Source organism: Rhagoletis pomonella, unplaced genomic scaffold (assembly GCF_013731165.1).
Source record: "Rhagoletis pomonella isolate Grant_MI unplaced genomic scaffold, Rhpom_1.0 Rhpom_scaffold_00002, whole genome shotgun sequence".
Lineage (NCBI taxonomy): Eukaryota > Metazoa > Arthropoda > Insecta > Diptera > Tephritidae > Rhagoletis > Rhagoletis pomonella.
In genome coordinates, this window is record NW_023458556.1 from 39,601,634 (window position 1) to 39,612,130 (window position 10,497).

Below are 10,497 nucleotides of genomic sequence, written 5' to 3' on the forward strand. Positions count from 1 at the left end.
CCCGTCGTAAGACGAGACAACCAAAGACTTTAGGAGCGCTGCCCTTGCCACTTGCCTTGCTATATTGAATAGCGCTTGGTCACTTCAATACCAGGGCAGAAAAGGAAGGGATATTTGGCCCCACCGTCATAAAGTTCAGCCTCCTCGCCGAATTAGTCCGATAGCCGACGGAGGCTGATCGACTTTGCAGGGCTCCAAAACTCAATAGTCTGCAGCACTTCTAGTTTCCAACAAAAGAATATTCTTCAAGCTACATGGCTGTCTCTTTTTCGAAAACCGCGAAATAAACCAATCATATTTCATAGGATGGTTACAGTTCGCTCTTTTGTGTAAATGGGCACCCTTGATTTCATTCTTCATCGCAATCATCAATAAATACCACAATCGTTGTATTTTTATGCCTTTGACTCTGTATACAAATCTCAGAAAATTCGTCAATCCACATTCTGCGGTACTCATCGCCCACATACAAAGGGCGATACATCATGTGTACAAAAGGTACTATAGAAAAAGGTGTTGTTAGCCGATTTTTTTTTTCTAGTTTTTTTCCAGCTTTTGAAGCATTGCATAAATCTGATCAGTGGTGGACTTACTAGGTATGAAGACACACTTTTAAGACCCGATCAATTGGTTCATGGTTCAGTATTTCTAACCAGATCTTCGGTGGGACCATATTTTCTGGAAAAGGCCTAACCAGTGGTAAATTGAATTGGGCAAAGTACACTAACATCCGAGTTGCTATTTTTACTTCGTTTTTGTTGAGTGCGGAGGCGTGAGTATCGTCTCTGGACATTTCTCTAGGTTATTTTTCATCAAATGGTCTATCGGTGTCTTCGATCAACTGTGCAGTAACCAACCCCCGGTTTAGACGCCATTGCTTTTTGATCGAATTTGTGAGCCGCATTTTATGCGGTTCAACTGTATATAAATTCGTTAAAAAAATAAATAAATTATAAAAAATTATTATTGATACTCTGAAGGAAGCTGGAGTTGTATATACATACATATTTTTGTGGTAGGATTATATGTTTGCAGTAAAGTAAAGTAAAACTTGCGCCGCTATGATACCGATACTACGTAGTTATGAGTATTTCATTTTATAAACATTTCTCAACTCAACTTTACTACTACTTTACTCTAGTTATACAACTTCCTTACGGTGATGCAGTAAACACAAACTAAGTTATATTGTATATTTATGTTTATTTGCTTACTCTTCCATTACATTTGCCTACTTCACTTTCCGTCAAAGTCGTGGCCATTGGAAGCATAAAACAAATAGTGCTACAAGAATAAGTTTAAGAAAAATAATATCAACATTTGTAAATTTCGAAAAATGGAAGAATAAGTAAACAACTCAAAATAAAATAATATGCAAAGCAACAACACAAATTGTTGTAAGAAAATTGCAAGTGGCCATAAACTTGCTGCAACAGCGGAAGTGGAAGTTGGGCGGCAAGCCGTCAGCCAGCCAAGTAGCCAAGTGGCCACAGGAAGGAAGAAAGCCAAAAGCAACAACGGCGACAGATACTAGCAGCTGGCAGCAGCGATAGCCAGTGGTAGACAGCACGGCGAATGATGGCATAAAAATAGTCGTAGAAAGTAGAAAGAAGTCGAAAAAAAAAATTTACAACATCAAATTTAACTTCAAATTAAACATTGAAACTAGTAGACAACAAAGTCAGCTAACCTAAGAAGGATGGATGCTGAGGCAGACAGCGAGAGCAATGCGGCGCAGTATGCTGGTGCTGGGCAACTCGATATGTATGTATGTATGTATGTCAGTAGTTTATGTCACTGGATGCATTGAAATGTGTGGGTAACTAAGTGTGTTTGCGCGTAAGTTTTTTCACTAGAATGTTTGACAATAAATGAGTCAAAAATGACAACAGCGAAATGAATAAAACACGAAGTTGTGGATTCAAGAATCGTTGGTGTGCTACAGCGGATGCGGTTGGCGGAGGTGGTGTTAATATTTTATTAAAATAGCGTCAAGAAGAAAAATAAGACATACATAATTTTGTTAGAGCAAGTGGATTTTATTGTACAACGCAATTACTTACTGTTGTTAGTTGTAAAAGTTTTACGAATAGCGAAAACAAAGAAATAAAAGAAGGAAATAAATTAATGACAAACATATTAAATATCTGCATATGCATGCAGCAATAATAAAAATGTATGCGACTTTGTACGTGTGGTAACTATTTAAGTATGTAGGCATATTTTTCGACAGTCGGTAACACTTATCTAATTAATGAGAACTTTTGATTTCAAAGCTGTTGTAGCTGTAACAATTTGGAAGGTATATTTCTCGAATCCGTATGGGTTCTTGACAGATACACTCGAGAAATAACTTTTTTTATGAATACTCCACTTTGATCAACTCAGTCTGAATTTGAAAATTTTTGACAAGTTTCCGTATCAACGTTGCAGTCCGTCGCCAACGGGTAACGGTCCAAAAATCTACCGCAGAAAGTTCTCGCGATTAGCCGCAATATAGTAATTCCCACCGTAACTACCTCTAAAAAACAATATTTTTCCATCGTAATGCGATGAAAGAGACACACACCATCAGTGATATTAGCAGCGATGCGCCAATTGCCAACTGTATTATTGTTTTTCTTAAATAGTGAGCCACACCTTCTTAAAAAAATAATAAACAAAAAAGCGAACTAGAGAAAAATAGCCAAAACTTGTTAAAATGTCGCGTCCCTATTTGTTTCCCGTCACTTTATTTTCGACCCGGAAGTTTTTTAATTGCAAAAAGTATCTATGCTAAGAGAAAGAAATAAAAGTAAAAAAATAAATAAAAAATTAATAATAATAAAAGAGAAATACCACATTTTGTCGCAAGATTGTTTCTAAAAATGACAAAACATTGCTCAAAATCCACAAATGTTATCGAAATAGTTCTAGTTTTAGTTGAAAATTCAATGAAATATTCGGACTTTCAGAGAATAATTTATTTATTTAATTTGTGATTTAAAATTTTGTATAGGGTTATGAGCCAATTCGGCAAAACAGTTAACAACATTGAACTCAGCGTACACAAGTTATCTTGAAATGACCTATCTACCGTCTGTCGGATTTTTCAACTACAAGAGTTGTAATTTATATAAGGAAGCTTTGTCTAAATAGTCATAAACTAATTATTGGTAAGATATTAGAGGGCCTTTATGAGCTTAATACTCATAAACCAATTCTTAGTAAAATATTAGAGGGTTCAACTAAGGTCCTTACGAGCTTAACCCTTTCCGGTCAAATCCGTCCCTGATGCATATAAAAAATTTTCCTCTTAATTACATGGTTCATAGAGCCTCATAATATCAAAAGTAAAAAAACAATATTCAAAAGTTGTTTTGGGTAGCTATTAGGGCTACCTAAAATTTTTGCATTATATTGTACAAAAGTCCGCAAAGGAGTAAAAACACTCAAGAAAACTTAATAAATATTTCACTAAGTTTGACGGAATAAAACTTTTACTTCATTGAAAATGAACTTATTTATGTATAAAATAATTAATTTTACTGCAGATATGTTGAAATGAATATTTTATATCTTTTTAAGTATCTCTAGTTAAGATTTTCATGAAAAAAATTTTAATTTTTTCCATGAGAAGATAATTATATAAGGAAATTTTGGAAAATTTCAGATACAGTTACAACATAAAATACAAATGATCCGTTTTAATAAATCTTCCCGGTTTTTCTGCCTTCAGTAGATCAAGAAATCAAAAACCTACCCTTTATTGCAACAACAGCGCACAAGCTCTTCAAAAACCACGGTAAAAACCACCCTAATTGCGTGTTCAACTGCAACCTTTCCGGACGTTTGTACAATATATTGTACAAGACACTTAAAACTTTTCAGTGTAAATGTACAATATATTGTAAATTTTTTTTGACCACTCGGGAAAAATATTTTAAATCATGATGGTTTAATTTTAGCATTTTTATATAATGAAATGCTTTTTATATTTCCATACTATGTGCTTCTATTAGTGATTTTACTTGACTTTCACGTATTTTTTGTACAGTAAATTACCACAACTTCCGTGTCACTGGAATTTTATAAAACAGTCTATTTTTTAATTAAATTCTAAAAATATTTTTGAAACGGTTTCGATATTGAAATGTACTTAGACTATTCAGGACATTCCAAAACTTCATAAAGTTTAATTTGTTTTCAAAAATATTAATAAGATTTTTAGTAGCACGCTTCCAATGTTACAAAAAATTAAATGTACAATATATTGTACAAATGCAGGGAAAGGGTTAAGTTTCGTAGTTGGATAGGACAAGTCTTACCGAGCATTTTATCGAAATTGTTTGAAAATGGGGAATATGACTAATCAAGCAAACAAAATCAACTTAAGAAGTTAGCAAAAATAAACAACAGAAAAAGGTATCAGTTAGTAGGCAAAAATGTCAAGAGATAAATGTATCAGAGAGGAAAACGAAGAGCAATCATCCAATATTTTTTTATGTTTTGTATGGATTTGTCTTGAGTTGTCTTAAGTTATTTATCATACAATGTATGTTTGTATGTATATAGATAGAATTAAAATTTACATGCGCACACAAAATTCACACATGCATTCGCATTCATGTTATGTGAACTTTCGCACGAATGCGCTCAAAGAAACAAAAAAATCAAAAATAGAAGTAATGATGTACTTATATGCCACAATTATGTGCATCTCTACTCTGAGAAAAAATACATTTTTTTGATTACTTCCTTTCGTGATTATAGAAATGTTGTTTGAAGCGGGGAGACCATGTTTGATGTTTAATCGCGCGAAAACCGTAAGATTTGACAGAAAATCAGTGAAATTCGGCAGATAACATAAATGGAAATGTAAATAAAGACTTAACTACTGATTGGGTTTGAAGTACAATCAGGGAGGAAAAAAGTGTAAACGGCAAACAGAAGCCACGTCCAAATTTTATAAAAAATAAAAAAGCAAGGAATGAACGGCGATGTGTTAAGCTGTGCGATAAAGGCTATGCGCCTTTTTGAGTGACTAATTTTTATCAACATCAGCAATTTTCTTTCTTCATTTTCGCCATGAAGATATTGGGGCTAGATAATGCTAGAAATTTTATTCCAATTACAAGTGCATATCGATGGCTGAGTGAAAGATCGGTAGCCAGTTCGAAAACGCTCCATCTGAGAAAATTTTTCAAGAACGCCCTACTTCAGAATTTAATTGGAGAGCGCCCTGTTTCAGAATTTTCTTGAAAAACACCTTATATCAAACGAAAATACATTGAAAATGTGCTGAGATAAGGCGATTTTGAATCGGCATCTGAGGTAGGGCGTTTTTCTATCAAAGTCTTAAATAGGGCGTTCTTAAATCAAATTGTGAAATAGGGCGTTATCGAAAAATTTTCTGAGTTAGGGCGTTTTCGAACCGACTGCCGAGATAGGTCGATCTTTCCCCCAGCCATCGATATGAGGACTTTTGAATTGCAGCTGTTAAACCGATACTTATATTTATTATCTTTACTTTGTGCTCTTAAAACATTTATAATATTCATTTTCTTTTGAGTAAATATGTGTGTATGCACATACTTAAGTGTGAACGCTTTTTTTGTATGTATATGTATATATATTTTTTTTATCTAGTTGTATGCACAACATTCCATTAGTCACAGTAAGTACTCTTATTCGTATTTACTTTTCTTACACTCCATTTGCTGACCTCCATTTAAGCGCCTTGCCGCACTAACGCCTCCTTACTTACATCCATTGCCTTTTATTTATTTCCTTCTGTGTTTTCCAATTTACAATAACACCACAGTGACGCTAACAGTATATGTGTGCCTACTACTTATGGCTTTAAAATATTTAAGTATGTAGGTGTCATTGTTGTTCTTCCTTCGGGCGTATTTGTGTTTGTTTTCCCTTACATTTGGGCGAAAATACTAAATTCCATAATTTTTTTGGTTTCTTTTTAGACACTGTTTTATTTGGTTTTTTGTTGTTGCTTTTGCACTTATTTCAACTTTATTACAGCCGAGTCTTCAGTAGTTGCAATACAATAATTTTTTTTACAAATGCGTGCGAATACGGATATTAATAGGTATTAAATTACATACATATTTATATGTTAAAGGTATCGCACAACTTACTATGGGGTCATTAGCTTTTATTGCGGTTTATTTAATTTTAAGGAACTAAATAAGAGGCATAAGAAATAAAGCCGCGTGTGAATTCGTACACATTTTTCGAAACACTCGTAGTGAATTTTAGAACAATATCTAATTTAAAAAAAAAATTGCTCTCGGAGAGTAGGCGTTAGAGTCGAGTTCAGTGTTTCCGCGAAAAATTTTTAGTGGTAGCTAAATTCCCTTAAAAAAAGGGCTAAAAAAGAGCTAAAAAAAGTCGTTGTGGCTAAAAATGGTAGCTAAAATTTTTTACTTACATATTCATATATAAGTATACACGTAAACATTTTCAATAAGTGATGGTATAGAAAACAATGAACTCTGGAAAAAAGCTAATATTTTATCCAACCAAAAACATTTTTGTATAAAAGGGGAAATATACGATACCAGCTTGCTGGCTCCATCAAGTGATTGTACCATCAGGCTCGAAGCATATAACTTACCAGCATGCTGGTATAGTATTTATTTCTTTACAAATGAGGTCGAGGAAAGATAGAAATGTTAAGAGCCGAAATTTCATAATCTTTCTAGCATTTTGTTAAACATTGTTTTTTTTTTTTAGTTCACAACTGTAATATCGTGAACTTAATCTTCCACAAACACGGCTTTGACTCAGATAGTGCAAGAAATTTCCGCCAAAATACTTTTTACTTAGAAAACTGAGCTAATTTCACCACTCACGATACCAGCATGCTGGCACAATCACACCACAAGAACATACACGGTCAATCGACTTGATGGATCATTTAGCAAAATTAGCATATTAAGGTCCGTAAACTTATCTATTTTAAACTATAGTTAAATCGTGAACAGATAAGTTAACAGCAATAACACTTTTACAGTATGTATGTATAAAATGTATAAAAGCGTAAGCAACATACAATACATACTATATGTATATATATCAGTCTTTCATAGTTTAAAAATTCATCTTCAAAAAATTTCAATTTTTCAATTTCAAAAAATCATTCATCAAATTCAAAAAAAAAAACAAATTAAGCATATACAACTTTTTCATGCCAAGTATGAATAAATTCTCCAAAGGGCTAAAAAAGGGCTAGGGGCAATTTTAAATGTATGTGGCCAAAAAAAGTATGTGGTAGCTAAATCTAGCCACCAAAGGGCTAAAACGGCAACACTGGTCGAGTTGCTAATATGCTTGCAGTCTGTGGTGATTGCAACTTTTCAGTGTAATTGTTATGCTGGGCCTAAATTTTAAGCTGCACAGAGGCGTGTGCGTATGTTGGCTGCAACGAGATAGTGGGCCATGTCAATGTTAGGTCCTCAGATTGTTCGTATGACCAAACTACTCAAGGCGTGTCTTTCTTTTATCACAACACGATTGTTTGGATCTTTGGTTTTCGATCTATGTAGTGGCAGACATGTAGGCTGATAAAGTCTTTTATACCGGATTTCCATGCTTCGGGACACGATGAAGCCAATTATTCTAGGTCAGTTATCAAATGCTCCGTTGTGTAGGCTGAATTTTCGTGCGAGCCAAATGCTTTAATTTCAGCCTCGCAAAGACTGCACAATCTAAAAGAAAGTCATCTTCCTCTTGACAGCTGATAAAATACACTGAGGAAAAAAATATTAAAATAAAATAGAAACCTAATTGATCTTACTATAAACGTCATCGAAAGTACTGTATATTGGTAAATATTCAATTCAATTACGCACATATTAAAATTACCGCGTTCGTTCTGAAAAAGCATCCGTGAAGTGAATAATCAAGACAAAAACTAAAAAAAAAAATATTTAACTTACATGTTGCCTGCAGTGGAAATCGAAACCTGACCATCTCTGGATATTAACAAATTGTGGCATACATCTTTGCGCACTCAGCTACACCCAGGCATATAAATTTGCTTTCAAATGTTGAATATCCATGAACACCATAGCACGCGATTTGTACGGATAAACATGTACTATGTATGAATGTGTGTGTTGTCACTGCTCTCAGAGCGGCGCTCTGCATGCTTGGGGTGCGTATGTACACTCATATATATACTCAGTTGTGAACAGTCAAATACGTGCGTAATAAATTTTGTATGCAAATATTATTTTTAAATTCGAACATTTTTAAACGATAATCAAATATAAAGTATTCATTTTTACTATGCATTATTTCCCTCAGTGTAGGGATCAGTTGAAATTCCTAATCTTTCCGCTCGAATACCAATCGCACAATGGACCACACCTTGAGAGGTAATGTGTTTTTCGGTACCTTTAAGGGGTAACAATGGGTCACTCGTGTCTTGGAGCATCGCTTTCCTGTGTCCATTTCATGAAATATTTAGTAGAGTATGATATGCCCCTCCAACGCCTGGTCATCAGCCACGCAGATTCCGGCACCTAAACTCGCCTTATTATAGACTGCGGATTTTTATGCAGAAAACGAAGCCCAAAAATATGCACCACTGAACTATAAGCAAATGAAAAAATTTTGTATATATTTTGTATATAGTTATGGGGTACATATTTTTAAGCTTCGTTTTTTGCATAAATATTTGCAGTATACTCACTAAGAACTAATCCACAAGATTGATAGAGAGGTCAGATATTCCTCCTTTATCGATTTCAAGCGCACCATCACACCCTTAAGCAGAGAGTCTACCGCTTCTCTGATGACAGCTATTTTCATTTGAAAGACACTGCTGAAGTCCAGAAGCCTGAACTTAGTTTTGGTGGAGATTTTCCGACAGAAGAAACCTCCAACAACCCTGTTTCCAGTGTCATAAACGACGAAAAATTCTCTTTGAGATCTCTAAACCTATCCCACTAAATATTTCAAAAGTTTGACGGGATACGGCTTATCTGAAAACGGGTACGTAAACTAGAACCACGAATAAAGTTTATGTTTTATTGTGATCACGCTTTAAACATTTACTTTGTAATAAATAAATTTTTGCTGTATTGCTAACAACTTTTCCATTAAACTGCATCTTTGTTTTTTTTTTCAATTTAATATACATATGTAGGTTCATATGTTTGCATAGGCTCAGCATCAGCAAACTATTAAATAAAAGGCTCTGAGGCGAAAGTAAATGAAATTGTTCAAGCTGACCGCCTGTTGACCTCAATTATTTGCAGATAAACAGTAATTAACAGGTATGTACATATATCGTCTATTAGCATACATACGAACCTACTTGTATACATATTTACATATGTACATACATTACTATGTGCATTCGAAAAACCATACGAGCACATTCATCATTCAGTTATCAATTCAATTGCAGATATTTATTTGCACTTTGAGCCGACATTGAATGACACTTTTGCTATTTTAACAATTCTCGCTTATGCAAGTTTGTCACAAAAAGCTGTAATTAAATTATGCCCACGCCTACCATTGCAACTGTGGCCAAAATAAGTGACTTAAGTTGCAATGCTGATGATTGTGGCCATTTCTTTGCCTTGCTACAATGGTGCCAATTTGGCATTTGTAGTCATGAATAATGGTGCTTAGTTAACTTTGCCAAATTAGTTTAGATTTTATAATGGAAATGACATACGTATGTACGTAGATATACGTACACATTTTAATGTTCATCAGCACACAGCATGGAGTATACATATTCGTTGCATCTGACAAATAATGTGACAAATAATTTACATTATCAGAGACATTGTGTTTTTGTGTTAACACTTTTCAGATTAGTAAATATGTGCACACATACATACCAACTTAATTGAGCGCAATGACCACTTTGTGAATCCACAACTGGAGAATCTAATATCATTTTAATGTTATAGTATGTGTGTTATAGATATCGTTCATATCGCCCATTTGTAGTGAAAATGTACATACTACTTATTGTGGTATATGCCAGCAGAGGCTTGTATTCCGAAGTATTTGAATAAGTTGAATTTCTAAATTCAATGGCGTCCCCAGGTTTTCCCGATTAGTTCCACATTTCCATATAGCGGTACTTGAAACTTTGCCTAAATTTTAACTACCTTATAAAAAAACTCCCTCAGTTTTGAAGATATTTTACTAAAATTTTGCACACGATTTTATATTGATATTAAATTCACTATCTCTTAAAATCATCGAAGTTGGCTCACTTTAACATCTAGCTCTCATACAACTGTTTGTTCAGGGACGTACTTTTACGTTACAACCTCTCCAATTAAGCAAGTACAAATTTTGTATAGGTTCACTTTAATATAAGATATTCAAATATAAAGTTAGAGTTATAGCGCAAAAACACATTTTCGAGAAATCAGTTGGAACTAAATGTTAAAGTGAACCTATTTCGATAATTTTAAGGAATAATTAGGAGAGGGTTAAAAACCCGTTATGTGCAAAAGTTTGGTG